General features: G+C 40.2%; 1 long non-coding RNA gene across 1 annotated transcript; it reads left to right on the forward strand.

Moving 5' to 3' along the window:
- The first annotated feature begins 1,635 nt into the window (after window positions 1-1,635).
- Window positions 1,636-18,390, forward strand: LOC307031426. Its single transcript, XR_013805962.1, has 5 exons — window positions 1,636-2,954; window positions 3,724-4,182; window positions 9,798-9,966; window positions 13,094-13,172; window positions 17,373-18,390. It is a non-coding gene; the product is annotated as an uncharacterized lncRNA (long non-coding RNA).
- Window positions 18,391-19,891: the final 1,501 nt, after the last annotated feature.

The raw sequence follows: 19,891 nt of genomic DNA on the forward strand, positions 1-19,891 counted from the left end.
CCATGCATTTGTTACTTCAAGGCTGGATTATTGTAACTCCTTATTATCAGGGTGTACAAAGAAGTCAGTCAAGTCGCTTCAGTTGATTCAAAATGCTGCAGCTCGTGTACTAACCAGAGTTAGGGAAAGGGACCACATTACTCCTGTTCTGGCTGCCTTACACTAGCTCCCTATAGAACACAGGATAGAATTTAAAATTCTTCTTCTCGCCTACAAAGCCCTTAATGGGCAGGCGCCATCTCACCTTAAAGAGAACTCATTATACCCTTCTGTCCTACTAGGGCATTGCGTTCCAAGAATGCAGGGTTGTTGGTTGTTCCTAGGGTCTCTAAAAGTACAATGGGAGCCAGAGCCTTTTCTTATCAAGCTCCACTTTTGTGGAATCAGCTTCATGTTTGTGTTCGGGCGGCAGACACCCTATCCGTTTTTAAGAGTGCACTTAAGACCTTCCTTTTTGATAAAGCTTATAGTTAGGGCTGATTAGATTCAGCCCCTAGTTTTGCTGATATAGGCTTAGTTTGTCGGGGGACATCTTACTTCTTCCTTCTCTCTGTCTATACCTGTGTACTCTCATGTTCCGATTAACCCAGCTTCCCCAAATTTCTTTCTTTTTGGTGTCTATATACGCCGGGATCCGGAGTCATGGATGATCCTGCGGTCCTGTGTCATGGATCGCGAGTCCTGGATCTTGAGTCGTGGCTGTGGTCCTGGATCATAAGTCCTGGATGGATATCCTCGCGGATTCATCTTCCTATTATACACACATGCATTTCCAAACATTTGGACTACCTATGTTGCAAATGTATTATCTTTTCAATTTACACACGGCATCTATTTCAAGTCTGTCCGTCCTGGGAGAGGGATCCCTCCTCTGTTGCTCTTCCTGAGGTTTCTCCCATTTTTCCCTTTAAACTGTGGGTTTTCTCTGGAAGTTTTTCCTTGTACGATGTGAGGGTCTAAGGACAGAGAGTGTCGTATTGTCATACTGATATTCTGTACCAACTGTGAAGTCCACTGAGACAAATGTAACATTTGTGATATTGGGCTATATAAATAAACATTGATTGATTGATTGATTGAAAAAACAAAAAAAGGCTTTGTTTGTTCAACCACCAGTTAAATCTGAAACAGTAATAATGATTGATTTGGCCAAACCTTAGTTTAACATCCTGATGTAACATTATGAGGTATGTTCACTTCTAAGGGTAAACAAATTGATAAAATGGATTATTGTTATTATTATTGATTAATTTGGAATATTATTTCAAAAGGCCGTTTTCTGCAGGTTCACTTAAGAATGCCTTGCATTAACATTTGTCAGGTATTGTGTTTCCTAGGGGCGGTATATTAATAACATGTATTGATAATTTGTTTGTTAAACATCTGAAGAAAATGGTGCTGCGAACACGAGAAAAACTTTGTTGCATTGGTTGACATCAACACAATGATGTCACTAGTACAACTCCAGCTAGTAGAATATTAAAGTCTCTGCAGAGCACAACACATGGTCAAAAAGATTACAAATTACTATTATAAGCAAGACAATAAATGGCAAATAGAACATAAACGTATTTGAGATACGTTCATAACAAACGTTACTGAGAGAAAATAGGTTTGTAAAAGATATGTAGAACTTAAACGTTTTTGAGATGCGTTCAAAACAAACGTAACGTGGGAGAAAATACGTTTCTTCCTAAACGTAATTGAGAATGCAGTATGAAACGACTACAAACAATATTGTGATTATTTACCCATTAACCAGCATAATAACGGATTTGGTAAACTTAACAGTGAGCCGCCAGCCCGAAAATAAGTTTGCTCTAAAATTATATAATAATAAATAATAAATTACTTTTATCATTATTATAAGCTAGAAAGTAAACGTATTTGAGTTACGTGCAAAACAAACGTAATGTGTGAGAAAAAAAACGTATTTGAGAATGCAGTTTAGTTCTGTGGGAACGTAATTTTTAGGAGACATGGTTGCAACGGCTCTGAGCCCAATTTATTTTGCTAACAGACGGCAGCAAAAGTCAGACATTATACGATTTAAAATAAAAGCAATAATTGTGTCTTGCTATTGAGTAAGAACATGTTTTTATGAACCACACAGCTTCCGGTCTTCCTATAACACGTAATGCCGTGAGACTACCAATAGAAATACATTGCTTTTAAAATCGTGCTGTGCAACACGAAAAAAGTGGAAAATCGTGTTGGTGAACACGAAATGCCATGAGACTGGGTTGGAACAGTCACATAGGGTATTGGAATCTCTTAAAACCCAGGTAGGTGCAGAATAGGTTTCTCAACAAATAAAGCAATCAGGAAGGCAGTACTATGCATGACTACAAATGATAGTAAACTATATGTACACGTTGATTAATACCTACTTAACTTGTACTTGGGACAGGACTGCAAAGTACAGATGGGATATTCCTGATCATAATCAACCTTATATAAATGTGCACCAACATTAGTTATCAGTGTTCTCTATTCTCAAACTAAAAAGAATAAACTGACAATAAAAAAGTCTTATAACATATGTTGCTTGTGTCTTTGGAAGGCCGTCAGTGTTTGTTTTATTATTTATCAACTAGTTACATTGTCATTTTGTAAATTAAGAAAATAACATCCAAATAATTAAACAATCATAATTGCAATGTAAATAGTTTGCACCCCATTTTTTTACTTTTAAATTAATCTTTATGGTGTGGTGTTACCAATTCTTAAAATAATACAAAGATTGGATGTTCATCAAAGGATTTTCAGGGCAATCGATTTGCAGCCAATCAGAGACGAGACTTCTGCTGCAAGCACCCATCATGCGCTGAGGCAGACAGAGCGCATGCGCAAAGGCACTGACACTACGGAGACCACAAAGTTAGCATGCAGGAGGTGAAGAGCACTGCACGACACGTGGCGCGCCCAAAGGAGAGGAAGCAGCACTTTGAGAGGTAATGGTAAAAACTATTTATCAACGGATTGAAAACACTCAAGTCTTAAAACATTGCAAACCTCAAAGTCCTAGCTATGGTATACATGTTGTTTAATTTAACATTTTTAATGATGTGCAAGATGGGTGCTCAAGTGGCTGAGCGTGATGTGCAGTGAATGTTTGAGAGGAGCACCTGGAGATGTTGCTTGGTGCGCATCCTTAAGATGAAATAAACCGGACCTTTTGAGGGGTACTTGACTTTATGAACGGGGGGGGGAGGTGCGCCAGTGAGCACGCTCATTAAGCCTCGCAGCAGAGTACTGTGCGGAGCGCATAATGCAGACACGTCACGCGATAGCGAGGGGTAGAGCGAGGGATCACAGATGCCGTGGTGCTCGCGGACGGATTACAAAAATTAAACCTAAATGGCTCGCGAATTATACTTTGACGACCGTTAATATACCTGGGCGACCTGCCCAAGTAAAGTCTATGTGTGGGAAACCCTGCTATCTTACCAGTTCTTATGCAACTCGCAAATATCTCTCTTTTCTATCTCTATCTCTCTCTCTCTCTCTCGGTGCGCAAATGCGCCTTTTTTCAAATGATCCGGTGCTCTTTTTTGGCGGGGGGTGCGCATGCGCACCAGTTATGTGCAGCCATGTTTATAAGAGTAGAAGTACTGAGGTCTTATACTTGAAGTGGTATTACTGTACTTAAAGCTGCTGCTGTGTTATTTAAGTTATTTTTGCTCAAGCATGTGCAAACTTCTGTCTCTTTTCTCCCCTCAGCTGTTAGCTGCAGTACCAGTAATTGCAACCTGCCAAGAATAAACAGCAGCCAGAGATCCTCAAGTAAGATTTCTTGCCATATTACAAGTTTTATCAATTCTCAATGTCCTATGTGGTATTGCTATGCAAACAGTGAAAGGATATGGAAATCATCAAGAGGTGGTTAAAATATGTTTTTCTGCTGACCCTGTCCAGAGTAGTACATTGCTTTGCTTCCATGTGGTTGCTCCTGTCTCCAAGCTTGGGGGCGTACCGGCCATCAGTGGCTGACTGGCGGGACGAATCCCGATGGGCCGGTCGGTCCACTTCGGTACCGGCAGGGGCGGACTGGCCATCTGTAGAATTACCGAATGGCCGGGTCGGTTCGCTGTTTTTAAACGGAATCATTGAAGTTGCGCTGACAGGCGACAGAGGTCCACCGTTTCCCAGTCCGCCCCTGCCAGCCATCATCTACTCTAGGTAATACACTGACTATAGATAAGTACTGTACCTTTGATAAAACCCCACTTTAAACACCCAAACTATCCCTTTATGATGTGACATTTTCTACACTGTTAACATTAGGAAACACTTAAAGAGCAACTTGCAGGTTTTTTTATTTACTACATTTATGCTTAACCTTGCCTGAAAATTACAATTAAAAATGTTAATGCAGGATTTGATAGGTTTTACAAGACATAAGGGCACCTCCGTGTCACCTGTCAGCGCAACTTACATGATGCCATTTAGACAATATAATAATAAAGGGCGGTGCCGGCTGTCAGCGAACCGATCCGGCCTTTCTGCGTGATATCACTCAAATGCGGGAAATAGTCTCAATGTGTGGGACGCGGGACAAATAATAAAAATGCTGTGTGTGCAGTCCCGCACAGTGCGGGACACCTGGTCACCCTACACACACGGTTCTGCCCGTCACACACACACGCTTCAAATCAAGTTGCATAAATGCTTGAGCTACGTTTTTATTATAATTACTGTGAAATCTGCCTATTATGTTTTCGTCATTATTACAACAAACACACACTTGCAACTGATAACACTGGCAATGATTTTAGATGTATTAGACTATTAAAAAAAGAAATCATGCTTCAAATAAGTGGGGGTACGGCGTACCCCCGCGTCCAACGCCCACTACACCACTGGTAAGAAGTAGTGTGGAGTTGCATTAGGTAACGCTGTGACGGCTGTACTGCTCCAGCCGTCTCCTTTGTGTTTGTTTGTTTGTTTCCCCCTGTCTGTGTTGTTTGTGTGGGCGTGGTGGCTGTCACTCCTGGCTCCCGGCTCAACCTCCACTCACCTGCTGCAATCAGCTGTGCACCCTCCCCGACTACACACCTGCTTTCCATCAAGCCATTTACAACAGCATATCAACGGAGGCTCCACAACCTTTCTCCGCCAGATCGTGTTGAGGCAGAACCTCTGCTCCGCGCCGTTCCTCTATGAGTTTGTTTTAAAAGAAGGAAAAGTCAAAGCACCAGGATAAGGGTTAAACAATAATCTGTTTTAATGGTAGAATATACAATACAACACAAAACAACTCAAAAGGGGCCCCCCCTTCGGGTGCCCCTGCTCTGGTCCTCTCGCTGGGAGAGGTCTTACCCCTTGGCCGTATGAAGAAAAGAGGAGAGCGAAACCAAAGGAAAACACAGGCTTTCATACTAAAAACACAGGAGGAGGTGTGTGGATGCTTCCCCCAGAGGTCATCTCATTGGGAGAGACCAACACATGGCCTGTCGTACCCAATCAGCGCGACACAGCAAAAGAAACCCGGAAACAAAAAGTCTCTTCAGTTTGACGAAAACCAGATACCTTTTGGTGTCTGGAACGAACCTGCTCTAAACAACAAGTTTCCTTATCTTATTTCACATCTTGCAGCCAGCACACACATCCCCTTTATGGCTCTTTGTCAATGTGGCCATCTCCCCCCCCTCAGGTTACCACACACAAGTTAAAAATATGTTTTAAGATATAGTTGTTATAGTTGGCTAAATATACGTAATACATGTAAATTACCTTCATATCAATAATAACGAGGAACACATTACCTATGCTCTTAAGCAGTATTAGAGATGCTTTTCAAATAGTCAAACTTCACACAGGCCTAATATAGAGAACACACTCATTTTTCCTGTTGTCTTTCCAGCCATTTGAGCTATTGTTCACATCTTTACTTCAAATAAAAGGTTTCACATTGCATATTTCCAGCTTCCTTTACACATACTCAGGGTGTCCGCGGGGTCTTAAAAAGTATTAAAAGTTGATAAATCAATTTAGCAAAAATTAAGGCTATTAAAAAGTATTAAATGGCATTTTCCAAGGTATTAATAAGGTCCACAGCAACGACAACATTAAACACCCTTTAATTTACTGAAACGACATGTCGGGAAACCCCCCAAGGCGGCCCCATGCAAAGCGCCGTAAAAAAAAACAAAAACATTTTTACGGAAACTCTGCCGCACGGTCCCCTCGTTCCTTGGAAGAGGCGCTGAGGTGGGTGTTTTTGATCTGCTATGGACTACCGGAGAGATATACAGCAGGAGAACACGCCGTCTACCGCGGAGAATAAACAGAAGGGAAACCATGGCAACCATGCTCCGGGGTCTTCTTCGCTGCTTTTGGTGTATTTCGGGCGGCAGCAGCGCCACTTACAGGCCTGGCATATGTACTAGGCTTGGGCGGTATGATGGTATTATGGTATACTAGGTTATTTTGAAATACCGTCGGTATGATTTTCAATACCGTGACGTCACAGACTGTGCGCCAAATCACAGATGTGTTTCATTCTATTACACTGACACGGAGTTTTGACAGGGACGACATTGGTTGTAATACACAGCACGCGCCAGCAGAGGGCAGGGGAGGGCAGTCCGTCTTTCCCGCTCTCAGAGCTCAGCACAGAGCTGAGATGAGCAAGATGGCGGCAGCATTTGCCGGCCCCGAACTCGGACAACTAGTAAAAAAGAAAAATGCCTCTGCGCCTGTTTGGGACTATTTTGGGTTTACTCGTCGCCAGTGACTTCATCCAGCACAACGAGAGACAGAGGCACTTCTTTGGGAATGTTTAAGACGGGGTGAGTGAGTGTTGACATTTTTTAATCCTATGCAACTGGTTGATGGTTTTGTGGTCGAGGTCGGACGGTTTTAAAAACGAAAGCATTTACGCGCTAAACATTCACGCGAGTAATCCAATGAATCAAATGGAAATAAGGTTTTTAACACATGCACGGAATAATATTGCCAAACTAGTTAGTGAATATAGCAAACTTTATTCAATAAGTCAAGTATTTACTCCCGGAAAATGTTTATGTATGATGATATATTGTTAACTTAGCTCACTATGGAAACAGCTTCGGACATCTACATACGCGTCCTGTATCCGATCTCAAAATGTGCCATTTGCACAATGTGTCATGTATGCAGCCCTTGTTTTGCACTTGCGCGCACGTCGCGGCACTTTGCGAGCGTCTACCGGCTCGGGCTGCATTTTACACCGAACATATAATATACCGTTCGAAACATCTATTTGCCGCCGAATGCCACCTCACTTAAGTCGACCCAAGTCATACCGTCAGTGGCGGCTGGTGGAAAATATTTTTGGTGGGGCTGTTGATATAGTGAGTAAAACATTTTTTTTGGGGAGAAATTACCCCTTAAATTGGGACTGATACCGTCATATACCGTATACCACGGTATGATGTCAGCAAGGTATGACGGTATGAAAAATATGATACCGCCCATGCCTAATATGTACTACATCGTTTCCAGCATTTCCAGCGGTCTAGTGTGAACGGACACGTTAATGAATCAAATGCGTGTGAACGGAAGCCTTTTTTGCGCTTGCGTATGCGTTTTACCGTATGCGTCCTCGTGGGGTCGGGGTCTAAGCCAAACTATATCCGGTCACAGAGATCTGCTATTTTAAAGTAAAGTCAACACATATAGACCCTAAATATAGTCTATATTAAGAACAAGAAAAGTCTTAAAATATATATCCTTTTTTGTAAACATATGACAAATGTGTGAGGGTGATGACGTCAGAGCATCGTCCTATGTGCCAGGGCTTAGCCCCGGACAGCCCCAGCCCAATTTAACCCCTGGGTATTTGTGAGGGAGCTCCTATATGGCATTACCCCGCTGAAGCTCACCAAAGTTTAACATATTTCATAGTTCAAAGTTTTGTCAATTGTTTTGTTTATTGGTCAAATACTGGTTTCTAATGGTTTCTGAGGAGTTTTACTGGAATGAAAGAGCACAGAGTACAGAAGCAACAAAGCAGCATACTGCATTAAACCTGACCTTCACAGAGAGGTTGAAGTTCATGTGGAGAGAATGCTTCAGTGGTCTGTCGGCACTCTGTTTAGTTTTGCTATCTTACAATCAATATAGTAAATGTGAGGTAAAGTGTGTTGCCAATGTAACCGGTTAGAACTCAAAGTTGCGATGAGGTCTTAAAATGTATGGAAAGGGTCTTAAATAAGGTCTTAAAAGGTATTACATTTGACTTCAGGATTCCTGCATATACCCTGATACTGTCATTATTAATTCAAAGTAATTAACCACACACATCTATTTAAAACAAGTAGATTTTCCTGATAATTGACATGCTGAAAATCTTAAGAAGAATGTCCCCTCCCCCAGCTCTCTCATCCCTGTCATAAAAACTGCTTCCATTTCAAATAGAGTAATAAAACATGTTTAAGCTAATTTCTCCACAATGTTTGTAGCCATTTAGTACCCACACATGAAAGAATGAAAACAGAGGTATAGTTGAACAGTATATTTACTGCAATGAAAACACAATGAAAACACACACACATCTGCCCTAAGCATGTGTAACGCACCCTCTTTTTTACGATGGAAACATTCCAGAGTTTTGGAGCTATGCCCAAATAAGGATGTCCCCTGCTCACATCCCTCTCTAAACACAAAGACTTCACCTCTCTATATTGGGGAGGAAAAATGTAATTACTCCCTTCAAATTTAACACACATGAATATATATAAGGTGTGGTGACCACCTATTTATACACTGGGTTCATAATTCAAACTGGGAACTACAGTTGCGGCTATTGTTCCCGCACGGACATGTTATGTGTGACTTATATATTGTGTGTGCCCTCTCGGCTCTTTCTCTTGTCGACCCGGGCTGCGACCCGACAACATGTCCTATTCTGCTCTCTATTAAAGTACCCTTTCACATCTCCATTGCACCGCCTCCGACTCCATGTCCTCGGCACTACAAGGTGACATTAAAATAAATATATCACAATCGTCAAGTATCAGCCGTATCTCGCGTCTCCCCTCCGGTCAGCACCGTAGTGTGGAGTTGCATTAGGTAACGCGAGATACGGCTGATAGTTGCGCATTAGTTTCTGTTATGGATCAGTATCAACAGTCCTGCCAGTAACGTTACTATATTATCAATGCTACTTTAGTTATAGCCTGATATATGATTGCTAACTTTACAATGTTGTGATGTGACGTTAGCTAACATTAACTGTAGCTAACGCCGGTCACTCACCAAGACAGCTGCTCTGTTCTCCAATGGTTCTCAACACACCAAAGCTCCATTTCTCTCCGATGGCCGTTATTTTTTCTAATCCTTGGCTGCTCCTGGTCTCTTGGACGCATAGCAGGCTCATAATTATAATCATATGCATTCGAATATATATTTTCAACCTCTTCTGTGTCAAAACTAGCATTGTGATCCATGTTTATTCAAACGTTAGACCGGCCGCTCTCCCCCATGTTACGTAACACGCGGGAGGTCACGTGGGGAGGCTTTTTTATGCGGAAGGGAAAATGTCTTACTAAAACGACGCCAGATGTCACTGTAGTATATATTTCTGTATATTTTTTGGAAAATCTAGTGTATTCATCATTTTCCTACACATTTATTCACTGGTGTCTTTAACCTGCAAGTTGCTCTTTAAGAAAGAAAAGAAAGCTGCAGGAGCTGATCATTCCTAAAATACAATTGGCCATATGATCACCAGTAAAAAACAACAACAATCTGCACTAAATATTTTTTGGATTTATAAATGTTTTGTGACTTTTTCCTTTGTGTACCTTAAGGGAGTTCTCACCTGACAGCTGGACACTACATGATAGCAGAGGACCAGACCATCGTCAGTGGCAGTGTCCTAAATAGTGTCGACGCCCGGATGCTGATGTTTGCAGCATATTACTGTCTCAACATCAGTTATCGCTCAGAACTGGGAGCTACCCTGGAGTTCTTGCAGAGGTAAGACTTGAATTGTGATTATTAATTCATTCCATCTTACACCACAGAGTAGAGGATTGTGCACATTTCTGACACACGATAAGTGCTTCTGACAATACAAGATAATCGAGATAAAAAGATTATTGTGCTGCATTCTGTTTCACATTATGCTCTCGTTTTGTCTTGTGTTGTAAATTCAGCGTACCCCTTTCCTTTGCAGTGGTGTGCTTTGGCTCCTCCCTAAAGGCCCAAACTCACTCTTAGCCAATCGGTGGTATGTTTACTTCAGCTTAATGAAAATGACGGAAAGAGGGCCCTTTGTCGACAACAAAAGAAAACCAATTCAGTTATTTGGAAAAAGGAATTGTTTTCAAGGAGTCCTATTGAATAGGGATTCAGGTAGGATTGTATAGGGCAGGGGTCTGCAACCTTTTTCACCAAAAGAGCCATTTTGCTCCTTTTTCCCAAAAAATGTTTTGTCTGGAGCCGCAAAACATATTTCATAGCTTGATATTTTATTGTTATATCAGACAAAAACTACAGTTTTTTTGCATTTATTAAGGTATTTATTACATTATATAAAACTGTTAACCTCTAATAAGAAACAAAGAACTCCGATAAGGAGAATTAAAAATAATACACAGGCCTACTTTAAAATAAATTAAACACAGCACTTGGGGAGTCTTCTGCACATTTGAAGGAAAAAAGTATATAATTAAAATGGGCCCACTTTGAAATAAATAAAACATATAGCTGCACCCTAAAAAGAGTTAAAGGTAGAGTAGGTAAGAATGGAGAAACCAGCTCGAGTGCGCCAGAATTTGAAAATACACAACCGGAAAAAATCTGCCTCTTCCTTCAGACTTTCTTACAGAGCCCCTCCTCCAACACACACGAACGCGCATGACCAATGAGGGCACGAGATAAGTTTGTGCACAGATGGAAGGCTGACAGGCAGGTAGGCCATCCAGTTATTTTAGCCGGGCCGGCTAAAATGATTGGTCGTGCTTTTTACAGCGCTACGGCTTCCAGAGATACATTTTTGTATGTATTTATTGTCAAAGCATTTAATATATTCATTATTATCGGGACGTTAAGAGCATTCCATGGTATATAACAAAAAGTGTTTTCTGAAATAAATGACATACCCCATTGAATTATGACTGAAGATTGTCAGCCGTCTTCCTCTCCCTTGTTGCTCCTCAATACGTAAAGGCTGCAGCACCGTTGACAACTTCTCTCTACATATCAAACATACCGGTAAACCAGCATCGTTTGCTGTGAAAGCATATAACTCTGTCCACGAATAATTAAATCCTGTGTTCCTCCGGTACTTTTCTTTGATTTATCCATAGTTCGCACATCGAGCCGGGGGTCAGGTTATTCGCCTCCAAGAAAAGGGACCGTAGCAGGATGTGACGCATATTTTAGTTGACCTAATTAAAACCGTTTTGTTTTTTATTTATGTGTCACAGTATCACCTCAAAATACAAGATACGAAAACATTTCAACCATGCAACAAAATATAAATAGTCCTACAAATACCTTTATTTTATTTCCTTCTTATTTTTGTCTAAGCTCAAGGGAGCAAGAGCAGAGGGCTTAAAGGGCCACATGCGTCTCGAGGACCGCGGGTTGCCGACCCCTGGTATAGGGGAAGGTTTCACTCGGAGTGACTTACACTTTGGGGTGTCGGTAAGAACACACAAGATTCTTGGTAGTGTTAAATATGTTCTTTATTCTCGCGTCCAGGAGAGAAGCTTTAAAATGAGACTAAATGGAGTCTCTGAAAAGATTCAAATGGGATACTTTAATTAAAAAAGGCGCGGTAGTGTTACAGACAGAATATTGTTCCGGCAGAAAACAGCTGTGATCTGGCTCTCCTGAGCAAGAAGAGAAGAGACCGGATCTCTCCTCCGGCGCTGTTATATATCCTCTGCTGGCTCCTCCCCGCCAGCCGGCTCACCTCGTCTCCAATGTCCGTTATTGCATTTAAACAGAGGATAGGTTCTTTTCACATTCAATATATGCTTAACACGCCGTTTCTCCTCATATTCTCTTTCATCACTTTTCATTTAACACATTCTAAACGCTGTAATCAATACTCTAAACAATACTTCTCGGCTCGTTTGGTTTCCGGTCATTCCGGATGTTGTCACATGCTACTCTCGTCTGTAAACAATAATGTATTCAAATAAACTGTACTTTCATTTAATATTCAACATGGTAGTACCTCGACATCTATAGTTGTAGTGTTAAATCCGTAGGTTTCGGTTTGCACCACTCCATATCATTTCGCTACTCAATTCACCTCTTTAGGAAATCGTATATTAGCCACATGCTAAATGCTAACCGTAGATGAAGGATTTTCAGAATAAAAGCTTAACTGCTTGTGCACAAGAATTTCAGGTTTTTCAGTATAAAAGAGCGTTTAAACTGACGGTATGTTTAAGCTACATTATACCATCAAAACATTGATTTTAATTTCTAACAGTAGCGGTTGATTTCCTTAACTTATTCATATCAACACAACAGCACAGTAATACAGCCATGGAGCATGTTTAGTGTATGTGTGTGGTCTATAACAGAGAAACACACAAGTATAATTAGAATATTTTACTTCTACCACCAAGTAAAAGCTTAGCGTGAGTGTCAGCACCTGAGGACAATGGAATCTGACGAGGAAGACGCAACTATTTCTTGCACCGAAATGGGATGGGCACCGGAACCTGGTATTATTGCAGTGAACCAACACATTAATACTTCTTTCAGTTAACTACGATGCTTTACACTGCTCACTCTGCTGCTGACACGCACCTCATCTGCTCCAGTTACACACTCTCAAGATGGCCCTCGTAGCTACCTACATTCAAATGATCTTCAAGTGACCGCTTGCTCCTGTTTACAGACCTGCTGCAATACTGTCCAGTGTGATAGAGATGCCAAGTGACAACTTTAGAGAACAAAACTCTATTCAAACCAATGCTTTAAATGTACAAATATGATCATACCAGTTAAAGAAAAGTACATTGAAGAGTAGCATTGCCCTTTGACTTTAAGCTGTATAACTGTAAAGACAATTAATGGCTGTATCATCCACAGAATGTGTAATTAAACACTAAATGTAAGTGTACTTCTGTCTTAACAGGTGCCTATTCAAGATCAATCCGGACAAGGGGACTACAGTGGAGAGGAAGGAAGAAAAACAAAAACAGCACTCGATAAAGGTGCATTCATTAATTACAAACGTCGTTGACTTTGAATGAAGAAAGTAGAAAAACATACACATAGTCATGTACACACTAGGGCGGCAACAAACGACTAATTTAATAATCAATTAATTAGACCCTCCAGAAAAACGCGATCCTGCGATCGCAGAATTTACCGCATAATCAGCAAAATGGCGCAGATTTTTAAAAGGCTGCATATTTATCAAAAGGCCGCATAATCCCCGCATTTTTCCACACAAAGTTGAAAAAAAAGAAAAGTTAACTCGTCTTGACGTGAAGTAGTGATGATGATTACGTGACGTCATCAGCTCGCGCATCACAGAAGGTAAACAACACCGTAGAGCAGGGGTCGGCAACCCCTGGCACGCGTGCCAGCATTGGCACGCGGCACCGTAACCAGTGGCACACTAGGAATAAGTGGAATAAGTGTGCAATAATATTTAAATTGTATTTTCGGATCCTGAACGAGACCGCCTTCAGAGCGCGTCTACCTGCAGAAGGAAGCCATGCACGCAACGCAGCCCCGCTCTCTTTAACTCCAGGTGACTTTCTGCCGTTTTCCTCCGTGGTGCAGTGCTGATCGTTTCACCACAGAGGAAAGCAATTCACAAATTGCAGTAGGCCTACCCATAAGGAGCTGTACAAATGCCACAGTTTTTGCGTGGCTGTGTCTTTAGTTGAAAGCCCAGTGGCGATCTGCTCATCGAAATAATATGCTACAAAGGGGCGGACTGGCCATCTGTGTGTTGAACTTTCCTGTCGGCTCCCAGACCGTAGTCGAGGAGGGCAGCAGCAACAAGCTTCAGGTTCAATAACCCACTTTAGCTTAAATGACTGGAGAGAGGCGAGCTCTGCTTGGGAGGCCGTTGCATTTATTTAGCTGTTCTTCTGTTTCACAAAATACATCATGTTTTTCTGCTGCTTCGTTTCACTTCCAGAAACATACACACGTTCCCTCACTGTCGCTCTGCCATCCACACACACATGCACAAGCCACACCCCTCTCACTCTCTCTTAAAGGGACAGCGATCTCATCTCACTCTGCATGACCCTTAAGTTATATCATAACATGTGTGTTCTGGAGAATCACAGAACGGACGATTTTCCTTATTATTATGCCGTTTAAACCAATTATTTAAATGTGGTAAATGTTTAAGTTTCGTTGACAGGTCCACACACTGCTTCCCCGCAGCGAGGCTCCCCCCGCCCTCCGGCTGATAGTTCACGAGCGTCAAGCTCCTCAAACCCCCCCCCCCCCCCCCCCCGTTAATAATTCTCGATCGTCGGCACGCTGATAACAATTTTTTTTTTAAATGGCACTTCATATAAAAAAGGTTGCCGACCCCTGCCATAGAGTGAACGTGTGGAACTCACACAACGAACATTTCTGCTAAAGACCGGGCAAAGCAGTACCCCGATGTCTTTCACGAAAGTGGGGGGAAACTATTCTGCACTCCGTGCAAGTGTGTGTTGGAGTATACGTCTTAGAGAAAGTCGACGGTGACGACCCACTTTGATTCATTCAAACATTCGAAAATGCTTTCTGCTGCTGCGGACAAGAAAGCCAAACAACTCACGTTCACCGAGGCATCAACCTCCAAAACCCGTTTGAGGGCTACAAGAAACGAAGTGAGTAGCCTATAAGATTGAAGCTGGTCAGATAACGAACGATTAAATGAAAACAGAATGAAATGTGTGTGTGTGTGTGTGTGTCAGGGTTCCTGTGGGGTCTTAAAAAGTCTTACATTTGATAATCTGAATTTAAGGCCTTAAAAAGGTCTTAAATATGACCAAAAAAATAAGAAAGGTCTTAAATATGATTTAGAAGGTCTTAAAAATGATCGGATTTGAAAGGTATTTCTGTGTTGAGATCGCGTCTAAATGTTTTTTTGGGGAAATGTCCGGGCTGAAAAGTAACCAGTACGGTAATAGCCTTTCAGTTCCCCCCAACAATTTGTATTGAAATAAATCAACATGGAACTAGTAATCACTAACTTTGTTTCCTCCGGCCCCTTATCGGAGAACACCCAGCTAGTAACTTAGCAACCAAGCTTCAGTTAGCGGCAGTGAGAAACTCGGGTATCTTCGAATCTACTTACAAATAAATATGGGGAAGTGTAAGTTCAACCGTATTTGGTTGGGAAACATCGAATTTAGTGCTTGGTTGAAACCAGTGGAGGGGAACGTGTTTGAAGCCCGCTGCACATTTTGCAAATTAAATTAGCGTTTGTTTGACTAATGTAGCGTTAGCTAGTGCAGCAGCTCCCGCAATAACACCGGGGGACCTCCGGGCGACGTTTGGGTCTACGTCAACCCTAAAAGTGGAGGTGCTGTAGACGCTAAATACCGTAGCTAAACACCAATCATGCAACAGCAACAATGAAATAGTGTAGCCAAGGCAGCAGAGCTCTGAATATAGCTCTTGTTACACACACAATAAATTCATTGACTTTGAAAACATCCATTTATTGAACTTTTTAAAAAATAATAATTTGAACAGTATCTTTTTAACTGTTGATTACCCTGAACGTATAATACAACTGAAAAACCAATACAAAAATAAATTATACATTTAAATAAATAATATCAAAATATTAAATACCAATAAACAAGATCAACAAATATTTTGGAGCGCACTTCCACAAGCTATTAAACACATATAAATAAGATAAATAAAAATAAATTACTAAAATGAATTAGATCAAATATGTTGTAGTGCACTGTCACAACCTAGCAAAGCAAAATTCATTTTTTTCCGATTATGTTGTTTTCGTAATTGTGGCAGGCCAAAATCGTAATTGCGATTAAAATATGATTAATTGCACAGCCCGAACACACACACACACACACACACACACACACACACACACACACACTTTTTGTCTAACACGCTAACAATTTTCCTTCATACTTTCTTGCCGTGAAATAGGTCTTAAATTCTATTCAAAGTGGTCTTAAAAAGGTCTTAAAAAGTCTTAAATTTGAGTAGGCGAAACCTGCAGGAACCCTGGTGTGTGTGTGCGTGTGCGTGTGCGTGTGTGTGTGTGTGAAATAGCCCCATTGCTTTTACAATAAATAAACATTGAATGTGTTTAATTGAATAGGAAAGGAGTTTAACGTTAGTGGCAGGTTGTGTGTGAGAGAGAATAAATAAGACAGCCCAATATTTTAAAAAAAATCTATTATTTTTCGCAGTTTTGCGTATATTTCGCAATTTCACCGCATAAAATCACATAAAAACCCTGCATGTTTAATCACATAATCAAGGATTTTAGCCTGCATAATCAAGGATCTTTGCCTGCGTTTTTTCCGGAGGGTCTAATTAATGAAACGATTAATCGACTATTCGGACTATTACTGTATGCCTTGCACAATTTCTCAAACGCTCTTATTTAGCCATCAACTTTTAGATTTAGCTTGAGGTTGTTTTAGGCATGTGGAAACTAACAATGAAGACAATAAAGATGAATACTTGATTCAAAAATACATATATTATTAAATTAACTAAACAAATTGTGAACACAACTAACATTGCTTTTTATTTAAATTAAATAAATAATATTTCACATCAAAAGAAACAACAATGTTTTAACAAATCGTATTAAATAATGTGATAACATAATTCTAAACAGAATAGCTGAAACTTTAACAAAATAAATAACTTGGTTACCTCTAATCATTAACCCATGTTTGTATAATGTAGTTAACTCTGTGTGTTGCTGCTAGCATACATAATACCTGACATTTTTTAAATGTCTCCAGTACCGATAAAAAGACCAATAACGTTGGAGTTTAACGGCGCGTAAAACACACGTGATGACGTCACCAACGAATCGACGACTTAATTAGTTGCCAACTAATTTGGTCATCTATTTTAATCGATTAAGTCGATTAGTTGTTGCACCCTAGTACACACGCACACTCATAACTGGTCGATTTGTTTATTGTTTATAATTGTTATCTTTTGAACAAAATGTTGGGAAAATGTTGGCTATTGTTAAATGTTTCATTGCCGGTCTATTCTGCTATATATAATATATTTTATTTATTGTTTTTATTTTTGTGATGTATATTATTATTTTCAATACATATATTTTTGATTTTTTTCTACAAAACATCTGACAGTTAATGTAAACTTGGGCTTTTGTAAAGTAAAATGACATGTTTTCTTTGTGTTTTACATGTAAATGTTCTTAGATTTCGTGAAGTTTGCTGACGACACGACCGTCCTCGGCCTTATCACCGACGGCGACGAGACGGCGTACAGAGAGGTCGAAAACCTGACATCTTGGTGCCAGGATAACAATCTCAACGTCAGCAAAACCAAGGAGCTGATTGTGGATTACAGGAAGCAGCAGAGAGAGGGACACGCCCCCATTGCCATCAATGGGACTACGGTGGAGAGAGTCAGCAGCTTCAGGTTCCTCGGTGTCCACATCACTGAGGACCATACATGGACTCATCACACTAACAGCATCACCAAAACAGCTAGACAGCGTCTCTTTTTTAAAATTGTATTAGTCAATGTATTGACTTATTATGATATATTAGCATTTCGTTTCTAAATGAGAGTTTTAGTTTAGATGAAGTTGCACAGTATTTCAGCTCATCATTACAGTTATTCCACAGATGAACTCCTTCTGTTGTGATGCAATGAAGTTTGGAATTTGTTCGTATGGGTGGTTTTAAAAAATGCACTTTCCTCTCAACATGTGTATGCTTTCTCTCCGTGTGTAAAATCCCCGGACATTATGAGGTAATTGTTCTGCAGGCTGAGGAAGTTCAACATGGACTCCAGGATACTCTGCATCTTCTACAGGCACCATAGAGAGTATCCTGATTGGCTGCATCACGGCCTGGTACGGCAGTGCAATCATATTCCGTGTACTTGCATAAAGACTCTTCTTGCACTATTTCTATTCTATTTTATTTGTATTTAATTGGACTATTTTATCTGTTTTTATTTGTTATATGTTCTATATATATGTTGCACTGTTGGAGAAGCATGTGACTTCAGTTTTTCATTGACATATCTACACTGAAGATAATGTACAAATGACAATAAAGCCTTGAATCTTGAATTTACAGTATTTTTTAAAATGTATTTTTTTATCATTTAAAAAAACATTTATTCTGTTTTTTTAGAGGTGTATGACTCTATGGTCCGTGTACTTTTCAGTTTGATTTTTCGTTTAAACCAAAAGCCAAAAAACGGAAATACCAGCCTTTTTTCGTTTTTGATTTAAAACGAAAAAACGGAAAACCAAAGCCTTTTTTCCGTTTTTGTTGTCCTGAACCCAAAGACGGATAACGAGAAAACATAATTAAAAAAAGGTAATTGTACGGTCAGTGTATGTTTTGGTCATTGAATTGTCTTTTCACAAATGGATATTCAAAAACAAAAAACGACTGGATATTTGATTTTCGTTTTCAAATTGAAAAAACCAAAATTGAAATACAAGGCGTTTTTCTTTATCATGGTCAAAAATGGATTTATTAAACTTAAAAAAACGGGATGATTTTCATTTTCTACTTACAAAACAAAAAATAAAATCACTAGAAAACAGAAACAACAAAAAAAAAAAACGTTTTTTCATATTCTGCTACCGAAAGTTGTCTTTCAAAATAAGAGCGCAGATGAGGACGGTCAATCCGTGTATCTTGTTTTCAGAACGAAAACAGCCAAGACACATATTGAGCCCAGAAAATGAATGTTATTAAGGGCTGTAAATATAATAGGCCTGTGGTCTAAAATGGACAACATTGTTAGGAGATTTTCAACTATACAGCGATTCTGCACTGCGGTCAACTCAGCCGTCTCTCGAGTTTATTTTATTTTTTTCTGCCAATAGGTCTTCGTGAGATCAATCCTGTTGGACTCAGTACTAGTGAAACTACTCCCACAACAAGTACTATGAAGTACTTACTGTGTACTTTTTGAGTAATCCTCTGTCAATGTCCCCTCCTGAGAACAAGAATGCATGTTTCTCTGCTATTTTGAATCAGCGTTAAAACACCTTTCTTCATGAGGACTGATATTGTTGGACAGAGTATTTGAAGAGGATATATGGTAGACTTGATATCAGCAATACCTCCAGTCAGTAGTCCGGCAGCAGCATTTTTACTCCTTGGAAAGTCTTGCCCGCTATTTAAATTGACTTTGATTGAAGTTAATAACAATATTGATATTATATAGATATATAGATATAGCATATTTGATGCAGTCTTTCTGAACACTTTTAAATAAAATACTGCAAATTAAGAATATTTGTAATAGTGCCTATCCCCTCTATGGCATGACTTTTTATTTTGGGAGGAAAAAAATGTTTCACCATGTGTTTTAGGAGCTTAGGGGTCCCTGATATTATATCCATTATAAAATGTGACCCCCCCCACACCCCTCAACCAGGGGGTGGTTTGTTGCCTCAGGGCAACAATGATATAATACAAGGTTATTGAAACACCAAGGATTTCTACAATTCAGAAGAAATACAAAAAAACAACTTGAATTCAAAAGGTTTTCTTTGTGTGTGTGTGTGTGTGTGTGTGTGTGTGTGTGTGTGTGTGTGTGTGTGTGTGTGTGTGTGTGTGTGTGTGTGTGTGTGTGTGGTGTGTGTGTGTGTGTGTGTGTGTGTGTGTGTGTGTGTGTGTGTGTGTGTGTGTGTGTGTGTGTGTGTGTGTGTGTGTGTGTGTGTGTGTGTGTGTTTCTCTAAGAA

The sequence above is a fragment of the Notothenia rossii genome, assembly GCF_949606895.1.
Source record: "Notothenia rossii genome assembly, chromosome: 3".
Lineage (NCBI taxonomy): Eukaryota > Metazoa > Chordata > Actinopteri > Perciformes > Nototheniidae > Notothenia > Notothenia rossii.